Source organism: Myotis daubentonii, chromosome 1 (genome assembly GCF_963259705.1).
Source record: "Myotis daubentonii chromosome 1, mMyoDau2.1, whole genome shotgun sequence".
Classification (NCBI taxonomy): Eukaryota; Metazoa; Chordata; class Mammalia; order Chiroptera; family Vespertilionidae; genus Myotis; species Myotis daubentonii.
The window spans coordinates 86,038,957-86,063,109 of NC_081840.1; the positions used below are offsets into that span (position 1 = coordinate 86,038,957).

Consider the following 24,153-nt stretch of genomic DNA (forward strand, 5'->3'; position numbering starts at 1 on the left):
AGGAAAAAGGAATTTATGGGCTGGATCATATGCCCAGTTTAAAAGAAGACTATTTTGTAGATTGAGGTGAAGGCCTTACAGAAATAGGGTGTGGATTTTCCCTGCCTTTTCCTTGCCTTTTGTACTTTACTTTGAGGTTGTAGAAGTTAGTATTGCAGAGCAGAATGCCTGTCATGCATCTAGAAATGACATGCAGTAGTGTGTTGGAGCTTACTTATGCTTGCTTTGAGTGAGCTGATTGTTAAATTTTTAGGAATTTTGCAAACCAGTTGATATCATGTTGTTAGCTTGAAATAGGCCACGATGGGAGTAATTAAACCATGGAAACTGGCAAATACTGAAAATCAGGCTTTCCACCACATTCTGAGCCTGTTGTTAAACAGTTACTGGCAAACCACTGTCATGCATATTTACAATCATATTTCTTTATTTTTCTTTTTTCTATCTTCTTTTTTTTTTAAATTGTTTTATTGCTTAAAGTATTACAAAGAGTATCACATATGTCTCCTTTTTCCCCCCGCCCTTTTTTCTATCTTCTTAACCACCCTTATTATGGATCTTTTTCTTCTACAGTATAAATTTAATAAATGGGTGAGAAGAGCACTCAGACTGTGAGAGGGAAACATAAAGGTCGCTATTGATAAGCTCGTTGAGATTCCAAAGTTATTTCATTTCAGTTCAACAGGCTTTTTTTTTCTTTCTTTAAAAAAATTTTTTTTTCTTTATTGATTAAGATATTACATATATGTCCTTATTCCCCCGTTGCCCCCACACCTCCCACTCATGCCTTCACCCCCATGGTGTCTGTGTCCATTGGTTAGGCTTATATGTATGCATACAAAGTTGATCTCTTTTGTTGAGCACCTATAACACTAATTGATAGACACTCTGGGAATATAAAGAAAAATTGTGTGTGTGTGTGTGTGTGCGTGTGTGTATATTTTGGTTGTGTATAGCTGAATTAGGTTCAATAATAATTTCTTCAGTGAGTTAGAAAATGTTAATTAAAGCAACACTTAAGATTTTATTGTGGTCCATAATGGACAAATTATGTACTATTAAAGGTTTTATAATGTAGTGAAGACAGAGGATGATAAATGTCTTACAATAATGAGATATATTCAAGGTCAAACATAGTAGTGTATCTGCCCAAGATGACTAGCTTTTATTCCAGAGAAAAGCAGTCTTTTTTTTTTCATGAACATAATTATATTTGATTTTCACAGAAACCTGTGATGCAGTGCACGTAATACTTATCAGTTTTATAGTCTTTATTGATTCTTGCCCTAGCCTTATCCCATTTCATCAGTCAGCAAATGTCTTTATTTCTGTCTCTGAATTATTTTTCCAACGTATATCTTTCTATATCCATTATTCCCACTCTAATTAAGGCTCATTACTTCTTTTTGGCTCAATCATTCATTTATACTTCAAGTAGTTGTTGAATGCCCAATTTGTCCGTCCCAAGTATTTTGCTAGTTAGAGGGTATAGAAATGAATGAGACACACAGTCCCTGCCTTTGAGGAACTTACAGGCTGGCACCACTGCTCATGCTCAGATCTGTTCAGTACATAACGTCAGATTACTCTTACTAAAGCATTGTTGGTATTACATTACTCTCTTGTTCAGAATCACTGCTCAATGCCTTTATGATTCAAGATCTTGCCCTCATCTACCTTTCTGGGTTTATCTTCAGAACGATCCCTGTGCTCTAGCCAATCTGGGTTACTTTCCATTGCTAGTTAGTACTTGATAGTTTACAGCCTTTCTTCTACATTTATATTGGAGTGTTCACTTCACTTTTCTTCAGCTTTGTATGTCCTGTCTTCCAGGCTTGCATGTATGGCTGGTTATATCCTGCATAAGGGTGCTTCTTGAGGGAGTTGAGTGATGACAGATATCCATGCTACCCTCTTCGTCGTGTGCATCTGCAGGCTGCATTCCAAGTCACACAGAGGCACTATATGAGCTAGTTTTGTCCTGAAGGGCAGCTTAGTGAAGTGTTTCATGAATTCTACCCAAGTGAGGGTTATTTTTCCATCTTGTGAAATCCAGTAGCACTGTTTATTTGTATTATTGTTATTGCACCCATTTTGGTAATTTTCATGATAACAATATAAGTAACATTTATTGAGCATTTATTATATGTCAAACTGTGTTACTTATGACATGGTTCTTAACTCATTTACTATTTATAGCAACCATATGGGAATAGATACTGTTGTGATCCTTGTTGTAGATAAGAAATCGTAAGTACCTGGAGGCTAAGTAGTTTGCACAAGGTCACCCAAGAATAAAAGGCAGAGCCAAGGTTTGAATACCAACCTAGATCCTGTGCTCTTAACCTACTTACTATACTACTACTGTCTTCGCTAGATTCTTACGATTAATAAGTATGTTCTCTTTATCCTTGGCTGTTCTTAGCAGCTAGCACAATGTTTTAATGTAATGAAGGACTCTTTGCTTTTGCATCGGACTCGCTGGCTCCCTGGTGGGCTTTTTGGGAACCTTGAAATCTGGGCACAACAGTTTCACAGTATGTAGGTGCAAAGTTTTGTTTTGTTTTGGTTTGTTTTTCGAGGAATGGGATGGGATGGGAGGGCTTGTTGTTGCTTATTGGCTTATACACTGTTTTTTTTTCGTGCTTCTTGAAAGATGGTGTACTCCATGATTATATTTGGCCCTCTTTTCATTTTATACTCTTTTTTAAAAAAATATATATATTTTATTGATTTTTTACAGAGGGGAAGGGAGAGAGATAGAGAGTTAGAAACATCGATGAGAGAGAAACATCGACCAGCCTCCTCCTGCACATCTCCTACTGGGGATATGCCCACAACCCAGGTACATGCCCTTGACCGGAATCGAACCTGGGACCCTTCAGTTTGCAGGCCAATGCTGTATCCACTGAGCCAAACCGGTTTCGGCCATTTTATACTCTTTATCCAGTAATTTCATCTTTCCCCACTGCCCAGTTACTACATATGTGCCCGTGTTCCAAATGCATCACCAGCCTGGATACCCTGGAGATAAGACCCGTGCGTCTAGTTGTCTATTATAGACGTCCACTTAAGTGCTTCATGAATCTTCAAACTCAACATGTGTAAAACCAAATTCTTCTTTTTCCCTATAACTGTCTTTGTCTTACATGGGTATGTTGTCTAAATCTGTCACTTTCTCCTGGTATTTCTATCACTTAAAGCTTTCTAGAATATGTGCTCTCATTTTGTTCCTTAATGCCACTGCCTTATTCAGACCCTTATTGTGATCTTCTGTCAAGTGACCCCTGCTCTCTATTTTCTTTGTTGTGATGCTTTGGGAAAAGGACTAACACTTCTCATATTATTTTAAAAGGGTTTATTATCTCCTATGCTAGTCTATGAACCTTTTGAGGGCAATGATTTTGGTTTTATTGTTTTTTTAAAATCTTCAGTGCCTAGTCCAGTGATAGTACATAGTAAACACTTGGGAAATGTTGGTAATGACAGTAGAACATGTTAACTGAAGAGTGGTTGTGAGTATATGTATGTTTGATATATATGGCCAATTCTAAGTGTTGGATAAGTTGTCTATAGTTTGTCTAAAGGCTGAACTATGCCTTTTTTCCCTAAGAAATGAAATAATTAAAATCTAAATGGGATAATATATGTGAAGTACTTTGCACAATGGCTGATACATACTAAGTTCTAAATCAGTTTTTAGTATTGGTAGGTAAATAAAAAACTTTTTGTAGGTAATATTTCATAATAAATGTTGATATGCCTCTAGTGATTACATAATGTCTTCACACTTATTCTTTCTAGACATTCTAGACATGCTGCTTTTTTCCCCACAAATTATTATGAGTTTTTTTTTTTTTTTTAAACATAGGTAAGATTACCTTAAGCCTTTGAAGTTAGGAAAAACTAGGATGTTTTAGTTCAAGACTTAGGTTTTGGGTTTGGAAATGTTCAACTATCTTGGGACAGGACATATTAAGTACCACTACCTAAAACACTTAGTTTTCTTCATTAATAGTTATGTATACAGCAGTGAATAGACTAGCTTTTTGGTATCAGAGAGATTTGGGCTTGATTCTGACCCTGCCTTTTGTAAACTGTATGACTCTTGCTTGTACCTGTCTCTTAAGGGTGTGAGTATTGAAGGAGATAAGAAATATAAAACACTTAGCACAGTGCCTGCACATAGTACATGCTGATAAGAAAGATATTCTTTTTTATGTTTCTAATTCTTAAATTTTATTTTTCAATTATAGTTTATGTTCAGTATTATTTTGTATTAATTTGAGGTGTACAGCATAATGGTCAGACAATCATATACTTACAAAGTGTTCCCCCAATATTTCAGGTAGCCAGCTGGAACCATACATAGTTATTATGATATTATTCACTATATTCCCTATGCTGTACATTATATCCCGCGATTATTTTGTAACTACCAATTTATAGTTCTTAATCTCTTTACCTTTTTCACCCAGTCCTCTAATCTCCCTCCCCTCAGGCAACCCTTAGTCTGTTCTTTGTATCTATGAATCTTTTTCTATTTTTTCATTTATTTTGCTAATAAGAGCTATTCTTTTAGCTGTTATAACTGTGCAAATGCCAGCATGAACATATTGTTATAATCTGAAATATTAGTTATGGTGTGAATTTGGATTAAATATGGATGAAACTGTGTTTCTCATAATTACATATGGAAATCCTGATATATATTATACTACTTAGTTCAAGTTCATAAGGTTGGTGCTCATCTTTTTTTTAATGCCAGTGTTGTAAAGGGAGAAATCTATATTAAATTAGCTTGTTCTTATGTTTTTATTTATTTATTATAGGTTGGTAGTATATACAACAGATACATTTCTTATGAAAAAATAGTTTGTTTCAATAGTATGGTTAGTCTTTTTGAGGAAGGGTACACAGTTCGTATTTAAAACATAGTTGTTTTAAAACTAGAGGGGAGGCTGGGGTAGGAGATCAAAAGGAACAGTTGCAAAATCATTATTTTTTACTTCTTTTTGTTCTTCATTCAAAGGCAATTATTGATAAGAAGTATTTGTATAAGTGCATTTAAATTCACAAATTTTGACATTTACTGACGAGAGACACAGCAAATAGATTTGTAATTAGAGCAAAAATCTTTACTAAAACTAAGAATTTCTTTTAGGATAAGAAATGAAAATATTCATAATGGCAGATGAGTTGTTTGCAAATATTTGATAATTGTGATAGCTACATGGAGGGTTTATAATCAATGAAAAGAATGAATAGATTTCTGATAAATTACTTTTTTTCCTATTCCTTCATAAATAGTTTTGTTCGTTCATTCATCAAACATTTATTGAGAGCCTGTCATCTCCTAGTGATCTTCTTGTAATGGGCATACAGAGCTGAAAAAGACTTGCCCCTGTCCTCATTCTTAGTTAATTTACAGCCTGAGTGACTATTTGGGAAATAGTCTTTCCATTTGGAGAGAGGATCTCTGTATGATTTGATGATTCTTGACATGTCTCCAGTTTACTTCTCATTTGCCACAGATGCTTCTTCCAGATCTTTTCCTCTCTCAAGCCTTCTATTCTATTCTAGTATTTTTCTCTCCCAGCACATGATCTTGCCTCCTATTCCATAAAAATGGCTTTTCATTGGTAACTTATTTCCTGTTCTCTCCCTCTATCAAGTGTATCTCTGTAATCATCATGATCTCCTTACCCTCCTGCCTCAGAGAGAGAAATGTCAGACCTGTTACCTCTACCAGAACTCTTGATCCTTCATTTCTTACCTTTTCTGGGACTTTGACTCATACATTCCTTTTGGTTATCTTCAGTTTCTGTACTAATTCCTTCTCTGTGGTCTGTAGATTTACTCATCTTACTCATACACACTGAAAAATATACATGTATATTTGTTGGGTGCTGACTGAATGAATCAGCAGATCTTTTTTTAAACCCTGGATTCTCTCAAACATCTTCCTTCTGTTACTTTCCCATTATAGCTGTTTTGAGAGAGTAATCTACACTGGCTGTGTCAGTTTACCCAATTCTCATTTATTTCTCAACTTCTGTTAAGTTGACTCCTTATCACATGCTATTGAATTTCCTCTCCTAGTTACTGACTGTGTCAAATACACATATTTATTCCCTTTCTCTCTCAAATCTACTTGTTTCCTGCTGCATTTGATAGTGCTGATACAGAATATTTGTCTGGCTTTCACAACATCATTCTGTCTTGAATCTTCTCTCTTTCTCTGACCCTTTCAATGTTCTAACTCTTTGTATCACTCCATTCCTATACATTCTTATTTTTCTTTCTCATACTTATCTACCTTCCCTTTGTCTTCATATACTGCTTCTTCAGCATCTCTTTTCTAAAGTCCAGACCTTTATTTTCAGTAGTTTACTCAAAATCTCCATTTGGTGTTCTATAGATATGTTCGATTTAGATGATCAAAGTGGAACCACCATAATTTTCTTCCTCTCCAAAACCTGAATTCCTTAGTAATTCACTTATATGTTACCATCACCTATTTCTGTTGTCTATCAATGTGTAACAAACTACCCTAAACTTAATGATATAAAGCAGCAGCCATTTTATTATGCTCTCAGATTCTATGGAACAGGAATTTGAACAGAGCACAGCAGGGATGGCTTTTTCTATTCTGTAATGTTTGGGCCTTCACCAGGGAAGACTCAGATGGCTAGGTACTGGAATTATATGCTTGGTGCTTGGACTGGGATGATCTGAAGGCTGAGTGCAGCTGGGATTATTTTTAATTGAGGTGCCTTTCCTGGCCTTTCCAGGTTACATGGGCTTCCCCACAGCATGGCAGCCTCTGTGTAGTTGGACTTCTTACATGTGGCTCAGGACTCCAAGAGTTAGTGTCCCAGTGAATAAGGAGGAATCTTGTATTGAAGTACTCATGTGTCTTCCAGATTAAGGGGAGGAAACAGACCTCACTTCTTTTTTATTTTTTATCCTCATCTGAGGATATGTTTGATTTTTAGAGAGGGAGGAAGGAAGGGAAGGAGGGAGGAAGGAGGGAGATAGAGAGAGAGAGCAATCAATTGGTTCCCTCCTGTACACGCCCGACCTGGGGATCGAACCCACAACCTAGGTATGTTCCCTGACCGAGAACTGAACCTACAACCTTTTGGTGTATAAAACAATGCTCCAACCAACTGAACCACCTGGCTAGGGCCAGACCTCACTTCTTTTTTTAAAAAAAATACATTTTTATTGATTTTAGAGAGGAAGCGAGAAGGAGTGAGAGATAGAAACATCAATGATGAGAGAGAATCATTGATTGGCTGCCTCCTGCATGCCCCCTACTGGGGATCAAGCCCGAAACCCAGGCATGTGCCCTTGACCGGAATTGAATCCTGGGCCCTTCAGTTTGCAGGCCGATGTTCTATCCACTGAGCCAAACCAGCTAGGGCCAGACCTCACTTCTTGATGGGAGGGATATAAAAAAATAATGTGGCCATATTTAAAACCACCACACCTAATCTTCTGATTTCTTACTTAGAAATCTTGATACCATCTTTATCTTTCATTTCGCTCATCCCACTTCCTTTTTATATATTAGTCACCAAGTGCTGGCCTTTTTATTTTAAATCCTCACCTGAATATATTTTTTCTATTGCTTTTCAGAGAGAGTGGAAGGAAGGGAGGGAGAGGGAGAGAGAAACATCCGTGTGTGAGACACATTGACTGGTTGCCTCCTGTACCCACCTAGGGTGAACTCACAAGCCAGGTTCGTGCCGTTGACTGGAAATTGAACCCAAGACCCATTGGTGTGAGGACCACTGGGAAATGCTAGCCAGAGCTGGCCTTTTTATAAATTTGAGAATTACCTCCTTTTTTTTTATTGTTATGAACCTAGGTAAGATTTTATCACCTTTTACTCAAGAGTTTCCTGTAACTTCTTCATTGGCCTGTATAATCTCTCTCATCTTGAATTAAATGATTTGTCATATTGATTGTAGGATAGTTCTTCTTGCAGGTCACTTTCCAAATTGCTTGTCTTAGTTATTAAAGGTTGGCTCTACCTAAATTTCCACTCCACTTGACTTTGCTTCAACTGCTCTTTTGCTTTGACTCTTCCTTGCCTTTTTACCTAGCTCCATTTAAAAAAATTTTTTTTATATATTTTATTGATTTTTTACAGAGAGGAAGGGAGAGAGATAGTTAGAAACATTGATGTGAGAGAAACATCGATCAGCTGCCTCCTGCACACCTCCTACTGGAGATGTGCCCGCAACCAAGGTACATGCCCTTGATTGGAATCGAACCTGGGACCTTTGAGTCGCAGGCCGACGCTCTATCCACTGAGCCAAACCGGTTACGGCTTTACCTAGCTCCGTTTATTCTTCAGGTCTTATGTTGTTTGTCACTTCCACTGTGAAGCTTTCTTAATGGTTTCAAATAATGCCGCTTCTTCTCTCTGTTCATGTTTATCTCCTGCATTAGAGTGACTGTAGCTTCCATGAGATCATGGACTGCACCTTAAATCATCTGCCTCTGTTGCCTGGCCCATTATTATGTATTTAGTACATGCTTGTTAAGTTTGAATGAGTTACTGGGCTTTCTCAAATGTCTGTAAAATTATTAAGTAGTCATTTATTGCATTGGGAGAATTATGCTTAGAGAAGCTTTCAAATAAGGGAGTTCATATTCTGTGCTTCACCATTTTTATTTCACTTAAAACATATACAACAAAACCCCAAAACTTATATTTGAAATATCATTCTTGTGTGCCAGAAAATTTTGGGAAGTGGACAAGTATTAGATTTAAAATGAACTTTGATAAGATTAAAGGCTATGAGAATAAAGTTGAAATCAAAATAGTATTATGTTTTTTGGTTGTGGCATTTTAAAGCTTTAAATTTGGCCTTGAAATATTTCATATTACAGATTTCATTCCAGCCTGTTCGTTTTTGGTCAGGAACATGTGATCATTCATTTTTGGCAGTTGCACATTGTGGAAGGGCTGGGGTTAGCACTGCTGTGCAGAAATGGGTCAATGAGTGTTCAGATGAAAGAGAAAAAACTTTTAAAGAGGCTTTATTTATTGTTGGTGTAATAAGACAAAGTAATTATAAGCTTGAATCTCTTACCATGTTCTTGTTTCCTGGAACTTCATCCTTCAAATGCTTTGCCAAATTAACCACATCAATCAATTTTACAGAAAATGGATTGCTGTTTTAAATAATTCTTTAGATATTATTCTTAAGAAGCTTCTTCAGAAAGTCTCCTCTCTTTTGTCTTCCAAAAGGACATAAGTCTCCTTTGTACTATGCAAAAATCTTAAACTTCTGGTTTAAGAGAGCAGGCTGCTTGTTCTAAATTCAGTGAGTGATAAAGTATAACTGCCTATTCTCAGCTGATCTGGAAGGAAGAAACTCTATTCTACTGTTGCTTTAAAAAATGATTTTATTACTGTCAGGACAAGATAACAAGCTAGGATTTTCTAAGAGCAATAAATGACAAGTTGGTTTCCTGCTTGTGGCTCTTAAACAATGTAACATTCTTAGATTAAGGTGGGAAAGCACTCAGGTAGTCTTTGCATGCAGTTTAGATCCCCTGCATGGAGATAGGGTTGCTCTGTGTTTAGATTTTTCCTGAATTGAACAAGACACATAAGATTTCTTCAAACCTTGGAACAGCCTTTAGCTCTCCAATTTGTGCTGGAATGTTATCTGGACTGTGATGGGGCTCTTTGCCAGTCACCATGGAAACTGACCAAGGCTCTATCTAGTCCTATTCTTTGGGCTGTTTGGGGTGGCTTAAATAAAAGATGATGACCAACATATCTAATCCTCTTCTCTACATATGTATGTTCCTTAAAAATATTAAAAATAGCTCACTTAAGACAGTATAGGGTATAGATGGATCATATTTCTGTTAGGCTATTTACAATGTTCTGTGTAGCTGATGAGTATTCCTGCCAAGAAACATTAATGAAAATTTTCATTTTGTGTGGGCATAATTCCATTGCTTTGTAATTTTGTCTGTTGGCCTCTGTGCTTATATATGCAACAGAATAGCAAATGCTAAATTTCCATTTGTGATGGAGAGGACATGGCATAGAAATTAGGGCATGGGCATTTTATCATTCCATGGGCAAGTGAAATATGGATTAAGTTATGGTGTCAGAGACATAAAAGTTAAAAGCATCTGTGAGGAATTAAGGTAATTAAGTATTTAGATATTATAGACATCTAATAATACACTTTTCAAAATAACCAGCAGGAAGCGAAAGTTAAGGAAGGCTTTATCCTTATGCTAATCTTTAGAAGTCTGAACCTTGACAACCTCTCCTATTTCCTTGGTGGGGAACTGGTGAACAAGGGAGGAAGATCTGAGCAGAAACTAGGTGAGGAGTTGCCTGGTGCGGATAGAAGAGTCTTTTTAAAATTACTTAATTTTAAAAATTGAGGTGACATTCACATTGTTAGGAGAGTTTTGTCCTGTGAACCACACTGGTGGCATTGGTCCCTTTTCAAAGGTCTGACTCTGATAAAAAGGCAAAATGAGAAGTTGGATGATTGAGGTTTCCTTAGGTTGTTTCAAATAGCAAGATTTCCTTTAATGTCCAATAAAGCCTGTTTCTATGAAATAAAATGAAGGTATAATACTCAGTGCTTCTACATATATAGATACTTGCATTCATTTATTCATTCAGGTACTTACCATGTGCTAGGCACTTTTCCGGGTCCTAGAGATAGAGTGGAAAAAAAGGCCAAGTTCCTATTTTTAAGGGGTTTATAGTCTAGTACAGTGATTTTTACCTTTTTCATCTCATGGCACACATAAAATAATTGCTAAAATTTGGTAGCACACCAAAAAATACATTTTTTTTGCTGATCTGATAAAAAGGTATAATTTTGATTCATTCACACTGGACGACTATTGCGTTGGCTGTTGTCATTTTTTTATTTGACAGTCTAAGGGAGAAGAGGTCAGTGCCGCCCCTGACTAAACAGTCACAGAGATAAAGTGGAAGAGTCTTTTAAAAAATTCTTGTGGCACATTGGCTGAAAATCTAGTGAAAGAGATATAGTAAGTAAATATATACTTTTTGGTAGTAATAAGAGTTAAGAAAGCTAATAAAGCAGTGTAAGGAAATAGAAAGGGATGGGAGGTGGTATTTCAGAAAGGGGCTCTCAGAAGACATTTGAGCAGAGATCACAGGGAGAGCCCTGAGGTGGATCAACATGGATTGTTTAAGGAATAGCAAAGAGGTCACTATGACTAGAGTAGATTAGGGGAATGGTAGGCAGTGGCATGTCATGCCACGCCTTATAAACCATGGTGGAAATTTGGACTTCTTTTCTGAGTATGATGTGGTTTTTTGATCAGGATAGTGATATGGTCTCGTTTATTCCTTAAATGATGCAGCTGCATTGGTAGAGCATGGACTGTAGGGAAATAAGAATGAAAACAGGCAGACTTGCTAGTAGCTAATGCTGAAATTTAGGCTGAAGACAGTAGCTTGGACTGTCATCTACCTTGAGGAAGGTAGTGATAAGTACTTAGGTTCCAAAAATATTTTGACGATAGACCCAGGAGGACGTCCTGGTGAGTTGGATGTGGACGGTGAAGGAAAGAGATGGTTTCTTGTTTTTCTTTTTTTGTATAGTAAAATGACTTACATAACATAAAATTTATGTGAACCATTTAAAATATTTTTAAAAGTTTATTATCTTGAGAGAGAGAGAGAAACATTGATTTTTCTCCACTTATTTATGCATTCATTGGTTTATTCTTGTATGTTCCCTGATCAGGGATTGAACCCGCAATCTTGGTGAATTAGGATGATATTCTAACCAAGTGAGCTACCCAGCCAGGGCTTAACCATTTTTAGTGTACAGTTCTGTGGCATAAATACATTCCCACTATTATACAACCATTACCACTATCTATTTCCCAAACTATTTTATTATCCCAAACTGACACTGTATCCATCCTATCTAATAAAAGAGAAACATGGTAATTAATCGTACCTCCGTTACCCTTCCTATTGGCTAATCAGGGCGATATGCAAATTAACTGCCAGCCAAGATGGCGGCCAGCAGCCAGGCTGCTTGAAGCGAACATGAGGCTTGCTTGCTTCAGTGACAGAGGAAGCCAGTGTTCCCCGCCTGCCGCTGCCGGCCTCTGAGCTTGCAGTTTGAAACATTGTTACAAATATAGAAGCTAAACAAAACCCCAGAAACCTGCTTTCAGCCAGCTGGGATCTCAGAGCTGGAGTTGAAACAGTGTTTCGATTACAGAACCCAAACAAACCAGATACCTGCTTTCAGCAGCCGAGGACTAAGAGCTGGAGCCAAGCTCAGAGCTAAAGCTGGCCCAGAATAAAAAAGAAAAAGAAAAAAAGGAGCAGTTGGGAGCTTCAGTCACCCGCCAGCCTGGAAACAGCCCTCAGCCCCTCACCCAGACTGGCCAGGCACCCAGTGGGGACCCCCACCCTGAAGGGGGTGTGACTAGCTGCAAACAGCCATCAGCCCCTCACTCAGGCTGGCCAGGCACCCCAGTGGGGACCCCCACCCTGATCCAGGACACCCTTCAGGGCAAACCAGCTGGCCCCCACCCATGCACCAGGCCTCTATCTTATATAGTAAAAGGGTAATATGCCTCCCAGCACCGGGATCAGCGTGACAGGGGCAGCGCCCAAACCCCCTGATCGCCCTGTGGCTCTGTGTGTGACAGGGGGCGGGGCCACAACCTCCCTATCGGGGCCCTGCTCTGTTCGTGACAGGGGAAGGCACCCCAACCCCCTGATCAGCCCTGCTCTGTGCCTGATAGGGGGAAGCTCTCCAACCCCCTGATTACCCTGCGGCTCTGTGTGTGACAGGGTGCGGCGCCCCAACCCCCTGATCGCCCTGCGGCTCTGTGTGTGACAGGCTGCGGCGCCTCAACCCCCCCGCCTCCCCGCCCCCCCCCCCCCCGGGCCCTGCTCTGTGTGTAATGGGGTAGAGCCATAACCTCTCCTTCGGCCCTGCCCTGAGTGTGACAGGGTGCGGCGCCCCAACCCCCTGATCCGCCCTGCTCTGTGTGTGACAGGGGGCGGTGCCCCAACTCCCCTATCAGCCCTACTCTGTGAGTGACAGGGGAGAGCTCCCCAACCCCCTGATGGGCCCTGCTCTGTGAGTGACAGGGGGTGGCGCCGCAACCACCCCATCGACCCTGCCTTGAGTGTGATGGGGGCAGTGCCCCAATCCCCCAATCGGCCCTATCCTGAGCATGACTGAGGGTGACATCGCAACCTCCTGATCCGCCCTACTCTGAGCATGACAGGGGGCGGCGCCCCAACTCCCCAATCAGCCCTGCTCTGAGCCCGACCAGGGGCTGCTCCTAGGGATTGGGCCTGCCCTCTGCCACCCGGGAGCAGGCCTAAGCCAGCAGGTCGTTATCTCCCGAGGGGTCCCAGACTGCGAGAGGGCACAGGCTGGGCTGAGGGACCCCCCCCCACCCCCCCAGTGCATGTATTTTTGTGCACCGGGTCTCTAGTTAAACAATAACTCCCTATTTTCCCTATCCCTAGCCGATGGCAGTCACAATTCTACTTTCATTCTCTGTGAATTTGACTATGCTAGGTACCTTATATAAGTGGAATCATACAATATTTGCCTGATTGTGTTTGGACTATTTCACTTAGCTTAATGTTTTCAAGATTAATGTTGTAGCATATATCAAAATTTTAGATTTCCTGGGTTTGGTTTAAGCAACTGTGAATTGTAGTGATATTTTCTGAGATGGAAAAGACTTCTGAAGAGAGGTTGGAGGTTAAAATTAGTTCTCTCTACCCATGTTAAGTTTAAAATGTTTAATAGGCACCTCAGTGGATATGTTGATAAGTGCAGAGCTCGGAGGAGAAGTTGGGGTTGAAGTTTAAATTTGGGTGTCATCAGATTATAGGTGGTATTTAAGACTATGGAACTGAATAAGATCACCTGGGAAATCAGAGTAGATTTGAGAAAATGGTCTATTAACTTGTAGTACACTTTATGGTTGTGATAAAGGAATAGAGATATTCCAAGACTTATTTAAGTTGATAAAACTACAGAGAATTTTAAAAATTGACATTTGTTTTAAATGTTCTAATTGGTATAGCACATTGGATTTAAGTGGTTCTCTTCTTGTTATTTTATTAGTCAATTCCCTCACTTTCTTTGGCTGAAAATAGTGGTAAGCTTTGTTCTCTTAGGAATTCTCTGAGGAATTAAAAAAAATAATTTGTGTCAGGATGAATTGGGTACTGACTAAAATGGTTGCTTCAAAAAGCTACATAGCATAGAATTTTATCATGGTGGGGACAATTTGAAAAGTAATAGATACCAATGATAATAGGATAGAGAGGGATTGTTTATGAATGGAGTATTTTAATGCGCAAATACCAGCTATGTATGAGTAAGGGTGGCACTCATCCAGGGGCAGGATGTTTTGGGGTAAATTTGTGTGCTTTAAAAAAAATAAACAGCAGAGAGCCTTTTTAGTTCGACCACTGGTCTCTTTTCTTTTCCAAAGTATTAAATTTCAAAAGAAGGACCAGAACATTCTGGTGGGGTGAAGTGGGAGTGGAGACATATTTGGAATAAGAGGAATGTTTGCAACAATACTGGGTAGAACTTTCCCTAGACACTGTGGTTCATAGACATTTGACCAAGTATTTAACAGATCTTAATATTATTTGTTTCCCTCTATTTGATGATAACTTCTCAGCAAAGCTCCCAATTTTTGTCTTACAATGATCACACCACAGAGCTTGTGAATATTAATTCTTTTAAAAGAATTTTCTCCATTATAAATAATACATGTTTTGAGTATCAAATTTTTGCAAAAGTAGTCTGGTAGTATACATTATTTTTATGATGGAGAAAGAAGGCTTTGATTTCATATTACTAAAGGATGTTATAAGTAATCAAAAGAAAAAGGGAAATTTGAGAATCTAGAGAGTTTACCAAGTGTCATTTTTAAAGGAGGAAATTGAAGTCAGGAAAGAAGACACTTGCTTGGAAACAAGTCCTATAAATGGAACTCAAGTAGCTAACATCTGCCTTTGACAAAAAAAATCCCTGCCAAGCTGCTACTTCTCCTTGAGGTCCTTCAGTTAGGGTTCTGCCATTTTCATATTTGCCATGGAAATGATTGCGATAATATAAATGATGTTTTATTTTTATACATGATTAGATAGGGAAGATGGAAGCCAGCTGTTGTTTAAGTGCGTGACTTATAAAACATTGCAGGGAATGTGACATAGGCAGTAGTAAATCAAAGTGACAGAGAGAGTATTGCAGAGGCTGGTGAGCAAGGGTGGGACAGATACTGCTCTTGTTTATCTTGTTGACTCTTGGTTTTGGCTCTGGCAGAGTTGATAGGTTAAATATTATTTTTTTTCATGATAATAATTATAGCCCCCAATTTTTTATCATCTACCTATCATCTATCTATCTATCATCTATCTATCTATCGATCTATCTATCTATCTATCTATCTATCATCTATCTTCCTCTTCCTCTAATTCCCCCTCTTCCCACTCCCCCACACACACTAGAATGAAAACTGGAGAGCAAGAACCTTTGTGCCAGAAAACCCAGTGTGGAAAGGAGTGCGGGGAGGTGAAGGAACCTAAAGAAGGTCAATGAGATGGTAGTCAGTGTGAGAGGGAGAGTAGCAGCCTTGGAGACCATGTGAAGAATTTTAGAATTTATCCTAAGGGCAATATAGACATGGTCAGATTTGCTTAAAAATTACTTCACTGTTGCATGGAGAATGGAGGGGATGTTGGAATGGGCGTGAGACCAGTGTAGGTAGGCTATTATAGTAACCTCAGCAGGAGAGCATGGTGATGTCTTAGACTAGGGCAGTGGTCGGCAAACTCATTAGTCAACAGAGCCAAATATCAACAGTACAACGATTGAAATTTCTTTTGAGAGCCAAATTTTTTAAACTTAAACTTTAGTAAGTAGGTACATTGTTATTAACTTAATTAGGGTACTCCTAAGGCTTAGGAAGAGCCACACTCAAGGGGCCAAAGAGCCGCATGTGGCTCGCGAGCCACAGTTTGCTGACCACGGGACTAGGGTATATATTTTTTAAAATATATTTTTTTGATTTCAGAGAGGAAGGGAGAGGGAGAGAGCTAGAAACAATGATGAGAGAGAATCATTGATTGGCTGCCTCTTGCAGGCCCCACACTGGGGATTGAGTTCACAACTCGGGCTTATGGCCTGACTGGGAATCAAACCTTGACCTCTTGGTTCATAGGTCGACACTCAACTACTGAGTCAGGCTGGCTGGGACTAGACTAGGGTATTTTCAGTGGAAATGCAGAGGAGGTAAAATTGGTAGTTCTTAATCATGGATTGGATATGAGAGAGGAGAGGAAGGTGTCATGGGTTGGATATGAGAGAGGAGAGGAAGGAGTCATGGGTTGGATATGAGGGAAGAGAGGAAGGAGTCAGGGATAACTTCCATTCCAGGTTTTATTGTACATCTGAGTTGATATCAGATCTATTTTCTCAATGCATTTGAAAAATAATTTGCATATTTAAAAGTTTGGTAGAATTGCCCCTGATTGTGAAAATTCAGCAAATGTGTTGAACTTTTCTAGTCAACTTTTGGTTAAGATAGAAAAGAACAGTGCTTTTTAGTCCATACAGGTTTATCTACTAACTAGAGGCCCAGTGCGCAAAATTTGTGCACTTGGGAGGGGGGGTTGTCCCTCAGCCCAGCCTGCACCCTCTCCAATCTGGGACCCCTTGGGGGATGTCTGACTGCCGGTTTAGGCCCGATCCCACAGGATCCCACAGGGATCGGGCCTAAACCGACAGTCAGACATCCCTCTCACAATCCGGGACTGCTGGCTCCCAACTGCTCGCCTGCCTGCCTGCCTGATTACCCATAATCTCTTCTGCCTGCCAGCCTGATCACCCCCTAACCACTTCCCTGCCAGCCTGTTCAACGCCAACTGCTCCCCTGCCGGCCCGATCGCTCCCAACTGCCCTCCTCTGCTGGCCCGGTCACCCCCAACTGCCCTACCCTGCTGGCCCGATCTCGCTCCCAACTACCCTCTCCTGCAGGCCTGGTCCCCCCAACTGTCCTTCCCTGCCAGCCTGGTCGCCCCTAACTGCCCTCCTTCCCCTGCAGGCCTGGTGACCCCCAACTGCCCTCCCCTGCCAGCCTGGTCACCCCCAACTTCCCTCTCAAGCTGGCCTGATAGCCCTCCCTGCCAGCCATCTTGTGGTGGCCATCTTTGACCACATGGGAGTGGCTATCTTGTGCGAGGGCATGACAGTCAATTTTCATATTACCTTTTTATTATATAGGATTAGTAATCTATGTCTTTGCTTAAAACTTGCTAGTTGTTATAATTGAGAATTATCAAAATTGTCCTAGCAGGTTTTTAAAGGTTCTATTGAGATAAAATTTATATACCTTACAATTCATCTTTTGAAATGTATAATTCAGTGGTTTTTAACATATTGTGCATCTGTCAACATCAGTTTCAGAACATTTTCATTATCCTCCCAATAAATCTTTAATTCCAAGCCAGCATTCCTCAAAATTCCCATGTACTTAAGCTCTAGGCAACTACTAATTTACTTTTAGTCTCTATAGATTTGCCTATTTTGGACATTTTATATAAATGGAATCATACAATATATGTCCTTTTGTTGCTAGCTTCTTTCACTTAGCATAATATTTTCAAGTTTCATCATGTTGTAGCATGTATTAGATCTTCGTTTCTTTTTATTGCTGAGTAATAGTCCATTGTCTAGATATTCCACATTCTATTTATCCATTTCATTAGTTGATGTACATTTGGGTTGTTTCACCTTTTTGGTTATTATGAATAATGCTTCTGTGAATATCTATAATAATAAAAGTGTAATATGCTAATTAGACCGGACAGCCGAACAACATTCCGGATGTCCTTCCGGACGAAGCCAGGGCTGCAAGGGCCAAGGCAAACTGCCGTGGCTGTGAGGGGCTGAGGCAAGCCACTGTGGCTGCAAGGGCCGAGCCCCTTGCGCAAATTTTGTGCATCGGGCCTCTAGTTTGTGTATAAGTTTTTGTGTGGACATGTATTTTCAGTTCTCTTGGGACTATACCTATCAATGGAATTGCTGGGTCATGTGATGCATGAGAAACTGCCAGATTGTTTTCCAAAGTGGCTATAATCATTTTCATATCTACTGGGATTGCGCAAAAACTCCAATTTTCCACCTCCTTGCCTATACTTCTGTCTTTTTTACTATAGTCATCCTTATGAGTATGAAGTGGTTTCTCATTGTGGTTTTGAATTGTATTTCCTGACAGTGTTTCTGTGGGACATCTATTCTCTATATATAAAAGCCTAAGTGACCATTACAACTGGTTGACCGAATGACCAGTCAGCCAGTTGTTATGACGCGCATTGACCACCAGGGGTCAGATGCTCAATGCCGGAGCTGCCCCCTAGTGGTCATTGTGCTCCCACAGGCAACCTCCCACGGCCGGCCAACTTCCCGCGGTCCCTCCCCCGAGACTGGGTGAGATGGCCCTGATTGGCTCTGATCGGAGCAGCCAGCCAAGCTCCCGTGGTCTCTTCCTGGACTGGGCGAGACGGCCCCAATCGGCCCCGCTTGCTGGCCAGGCCCAGGGACCCCACCCGTGCACGAATTAATGCACTGGGCCTCTAGTAAATGATAATGAGATTGAAACTGAGCAGTTTACTGGTTGACATAGAATGTAAGTAGTCATCCTATAAGATAAAAGCCTAATATGCCAAGTTTCTGGTCGTCCGGTCATCCATTCAACCAATCAAAGTGTAATATGCTAATGATATGCTAAGGCTGCTCAACTGCTTGCTATGATGTGCACTGACCACCAGGGGGCAGACAGTCGACCGGTTGACCAGTCGCTATGACGTACACTGACCACCAGGGGGCAGACAGTTGACTGGTCGACCAGTCGCTATGATGTGCACTGACCACCAGGGGGCAGATTCTCCAACTGGTAGGTTAGCTTGCTGCTGGGGTCCAGCTGATTGGGAGTGAGCAAGATGGGCTGGACATGCCCTGGAGCCCTCCCGCATCCTTCCCCAGACCTGATCGTGTACCAGTGGGGTCCCTTGGCCTGCCCTGTGTGCTCTCACAATCTGGGACCCCTTGGGGGATGTCAGAGAGCCAGTTTCGGCCCAATCCCACAGGCCGAATTCGTGCACTGGGCCTCTAGTCCTATATAATAAAAGCCTAATATGCAAATTGACCAAATGGCGGAATGATTGGTGGAACGACTGGTTGCTATGATGTGCACTGACCACCAGGGCAGACACTCAGTGCAGGAGCTGCCCCCAGCCTGCGGGCCCCAGGCCAGCCAAGGCAGGTCCCAGCGGGGCCCCCCGATTGCCCCGCAGGTCACTCCACAGATTGGCCCTGATCACCGGCCAGACCTAGGGCCCCTATTCATGCACCAATTTCGTGCATTGGGCCTCTAGTCCTATACAATAAAGGCTAATATGCAAATTGTCCCCTCAATTGGGAATTTGACCAGGGGGCAAGGCCGGCCAACCGCCTGAGGCCCCTTCCCCTGGCCAGTCCCACCCCTGATTGGCCCCCCAACCCTGATCAGGGGCGGGGCTGGCCGGCCAACTGCCTATGGCTCCTCTCCCCGGCTGGCCTGGCCCAATCAACCCTGATCTTGCACCGGGCCTCTAGTTTTAATCATAAGAGAGTAGAGATGAATTGGCATATATAAGTATTTGAAGCATTTTCTAAAGGTTTACATTGTCTTTCTGGCTTTCATTTAGCAATTAACAACTAAAACATTTTTTGTTGTTAATCCTCTCCAGAGGATATTTTTTCCATTGATTTCTAGAGAGAATGGAAGGAGGGGTAGAGGAGATGGGAGGAACAGAGAGAGAGAGAGAGAGAGAGAGAGAGAGAGAGAGAGAGAGAGAGAGAGAGAGAGAAGACAGAAACATTGATGTGAGACAGACACATCAATTGGTCGCCTCCTTCAAGCAACCTAACAGGGGCTGGGGATTGAACCTGCAACTCAGGTATATGCTCTTGACCGGGAATTGAACCCATGACTCTTTAGTGCTTGGGCCGACACTAACCACTGAGCAATAGCAGCCAGGGCAAGCATTTTATTTTGTACCTTAACTTCAAAAAGGTTGTGAGATTCCTCAAAAATAATTTTCAAAAATACCTCAAATATTTTTATTATAGTTTTCCTTTCCATTTAAAATACAACCTTTATCCCTTTTGTGTCCTAAATCAGCGGTCACCAACCTTTCGGACCTCATGGACCACCAGTGGTCCATGGACCACTGGTTGGCGACCGCTGTCCTAAACAACATATTCGAGATTGTCTAAGTGATTATGGACAAACTTGATTGAACATACCAGACAGTGTGTTTTCTCATGAGTGCTAGCTTCAGAAATACCTTCAGCCTTATGGAAGTGACAGATATGCATATTTATTTGCATATAATAAGATATGTAGTAATAAGATACACATATTATTAGGAAGAATGTGGTAAGTGCAGCTGTTGGTGGCTATAAACAGTATGTTAATACCAGATTGGACAGAAATTAATTCCAGTTTTAAACAGAGGCAGTAATTTGAAGGCTAGGTAGAATTTGGCAGGTAGAAAAATAGCAGAAAATAAGAGAATTCTAGGTTGAAGGAATTATGTTAGCAAAGTTATGTAACAGCAAATTTATTATAAGGTTTGTGGAATGAGAAGTAGTCTGTATGGCTATAGTGTATGGTGTACTGGGATAAGAGGGCTGTGGAGAATCCAGTTGAAGATAGACTGGGTTCATATGTACAGGAGTTTGGATTTTGTCCTTAATCAGTGGGCTACATTAGGAAGTTTTTTACTAGTGTATGGTTCATGGTAAAATCTATGCTTTTCAAAAGTAAGATTTATAATGATGTTGAAGAACAAATTAGAGACAGATTGGAGTCAAGGGAGGCTGTTCCAATAGCCAGAATGAGAGTTTACTTAACTAAAATTGGCTTGAAATAGGGATTTATTATCTCTCTATATAAAAGCCTAAGCGACCATCAGACTGTCCGACTGGTAGCTATGACGTGCACTGACCACCAGGAGACAGATGCTCAACACAAGAGTGGAAACCACAAGCATGGAAACATGGAACAGACTGATGAATTTCAGAGGGGAGGGGTGAAGGGGCAGGGTGGGAAGAGATTAACGAAAGATCTTATATGCATAATAGAGGCCTGGTGCATGGATTCGTGCACCAGTGGGGTCCCTCGGCCTGGCCTGCAGGGATTGGGCCAAAACCTGCTCTCTGACATCCCGCAAGGGGTCCTGGATTGCAAGAGGGTGCACGCCAGGCCAAGGGACCCCACTGGTGCACGAATGCATACACCGGGCCTCTAGTTTTATATAATAAGAAATCTGGAAGGTAAAGAGTTGGTTTAAAAGCATTCTAACTATATGAGGGCTCTGGGTTGGCATTTTTGCATTTTGGGGGGCTTAATTCTTACGGTCACAAACAAAAACAAAAAGGGTGTGCTTTCTTATTTTTTTTATATTAGGGAAGAAACTTTCATCAGGCATTCCCTAGCTTCACTACGATTGTTTCATAACTGTGTCTTAGCTGCAAGGGAGGCTGGGAAAGTGGGGAATCTGAAAGTGGGAAAGAGGTGAACTCTGCCTGTGAAAATAAGGGGTGTGGTGGGGTAATGGTTTTCAGTGCATACCTGTTAGTAGTGTCCACAGATGCTAATGTCCTCTAGGTAACAGTAAAAAGACAAAGGAAGAGAGAAGTTTAAGGGACAGAGGGAAGGAGTAAAGATCACTCCGCCCTGCTGGTGTGGCTCAATGTTTGAGCGTTGACCTGTGACTCAGGAAGTCACTGTTCAATTCTTGGTCGGGGCAAGAAGAAAAAAAAGAAGGTCACTTCAAGTTTTGGTGCTGAATGAAAAAAGGTGATGTCATTTATGAAAATGTATTTCCCAATCTAAAATAGAATTGGGTCCTTACTCTATTTATAACACTTATTGAATATAAAATTTGATGCCTAGGACCCTATAATTTCACCTTCTAATCACTAAACTAATATATAAGAAGCAGTTGGAGCTAGTAAAGTGGTTTTTAAGTGTTACTCCTAAGACCAGTGTCATCTTGCTGCATAAGAATCACCTGGGGAACTTGTTAAATCAGAATATCTGTGAATTGATATTTATAGGTCTTGGATTTGACCATTAATTTTGTTAACAAGTTCCCCAGGTAATTCTGATACCCAGCTTAGGTTTGGATATATTTGGTAGGCAAAGTGTGGACTTTGGTTTCAGGCAAATCTGAATTAGAATCCCAACTCTTTACTTACTAATTGTGTGAAGTTGGGCAAGGCACTTGACCTCTTAGAGCTCAGGTTTCTCATGTATGAAATGTATAAGAATAATATTGCAGCTACTTTACAGAGCTGTTGTGAAATAGAGAGTGTGTAATGTTTCTAGCATAATGACTTGCACATAGTAAGGACTCAGTAACTGGATATTTTTATGTGTGTTAGTCTGTAGTAAGTACTGTGCATTTGATTTAGAAAAGAAACACAGATGTCTTTACAGCTATAACAAAAAAATAAGAGGCAGAATATAATAAATTGCTTCTGTTCTTGCTTAGTGTCCTATCTAATAAAAGAGTAATATGCAAATTGACCATCACTCCAACACACAAGATGGCTGCCCCCATGTGAACACAAAATGGCTGCCAAAGATGGCCGCAGGGGAGGGCAGTTGTGGGCAACCAGGCCGGCAGGGGAGGGCAGTTGGGAGGGACCAGGCCTGAAAGGAAGGGCAATTGGGGGCAATCAGGCCTGCAGGGGAGGGCAGTTAGGGGCAATTGGACTGGCAGGGGAGCAGTTAGGGTTGATCAGGCTGGCAGGGGAGGGGTTAGGGGGTGATCAGGCTGGCAGGCAGAAGCAGTTAGGAGCAGTCAGGGAGGCAGGCAGGCGAGCAGTTGGGAGCCAGCAGTCCTGGATTGTGAGAGGGATGTCCAATTGCCCATTCGGACACCCATCGAGGGGTCCCAGATTGGAGAGGGTGCAGGCTGGGCTGAGGGATACAAACCGCACCCCCCTCCCCCCGCATGAATTTTGTGCACTGAGCCCTCTAGTCCATTATAATCAAGAGTTGATTTCCTTTTGGCCCAGCCAAATATCTTCTAGGCTTGAGCATATGAATCTTTATTTTCTTATTGCATTTTTGGATGTTTCTGTTTTGTGTTATCTATGTATGTATGTAACTTAAAAATTGGCTAATATACCAAAAACCCAAAATCCAATTTGTGTGTAATATGTTACTTAATATTTAGTAGAGGCTATTTTCACAGTGATGTTATATAAAACTTTAGACATGATTCTGCTTTTTTTACAAAACAACCCACCCCAGAAACTAATATAATATTGTATGTCAACTTGTGATTGAAAATAAAAAGATTATTTTTTAAAAAAGCATTGGTGTAACAATTGAAAGACCTGCATTTCAAGCTCAATTCTCCCAACTACTTATTGTATGACTTAATTAAAGCAATTCATTTGAAAAAAGCACAAAAACGTAAACAAAACCCTTAGACAATATCAGATAAGAGTAATTGCATATTAATGATTATTTTGACATTGTTAAAGCTTATGTTACATTAGAGGTCTGGTGCATGAAATTCGTGCACTGTGGGGGAGGGGGGAGGAGTCCCTCAGCCCAGCCTGCACCCTCTTGCAGTCTGGGACTCTTTGCTCCTTACTGCCCACCTTCAGTGGAGGTGGGAGAGGCTCCCGCCACTGCCACTGCATTTGCCAGCTGTGAGCCCAACTTCTGGCTAAGCAGTGCTCCCCCTGTGGGAGCACACTGACCACCAGGGGGTAGCTCCTGTGTTGAACGTCTGCCCCCTGGTGGTCACTGTGCGTCAAAGCAACCAGTTGTTCCGTTGGTTGTTGTGCTGTTCAGTCGATTTGCATATTAGGGTTTTATTATATAGGACTAGAGGCCCAGTGCACACAAATTTGTGCACTGGCGGGGGTGGGGTGTGTCTCTCAGCCCCACTTGTGCCCTCTCACAGTCTGGGCCCCTCGGGAGATAACGACCTGCTGGCTTAGGCCTGCTCCTGGGTGGCAGAGGGCAGGCCCAATCCCTAGG

At 41.1% G+C, this 24,153-nt stretch overlaps 1 protein-coding gene across 3 annotated transcripts in view; it reads left to right on the top strand.

Annotated features, from left to right (window-relative positions):
- NUBPL (NUBP iron-sulfur cluster assembly factor, mitochondrial) overlaps positions 1 to 24,153 on the top strand; it is a 241,121-nt gene that overhangs the window by 12,178 nt on the left and 204,790 nt on the right. The window contains exon 1 of one of the 3 annotated variants that reach the window (XM_059710171.1): positions 11,008 to 11,055. The exons of the other annotated variants lie outside the window; for them this stretch is intronic. The gene's annotated coding sequence lies outside the window, so the exon portion shown is untranslated. Of the gene's footprint in view, positions 1 to 11,007; positions 11,056 to 24,153 lie in introns of those variants that run through there. 3 annotated transcript variants of the gene reach the window in all.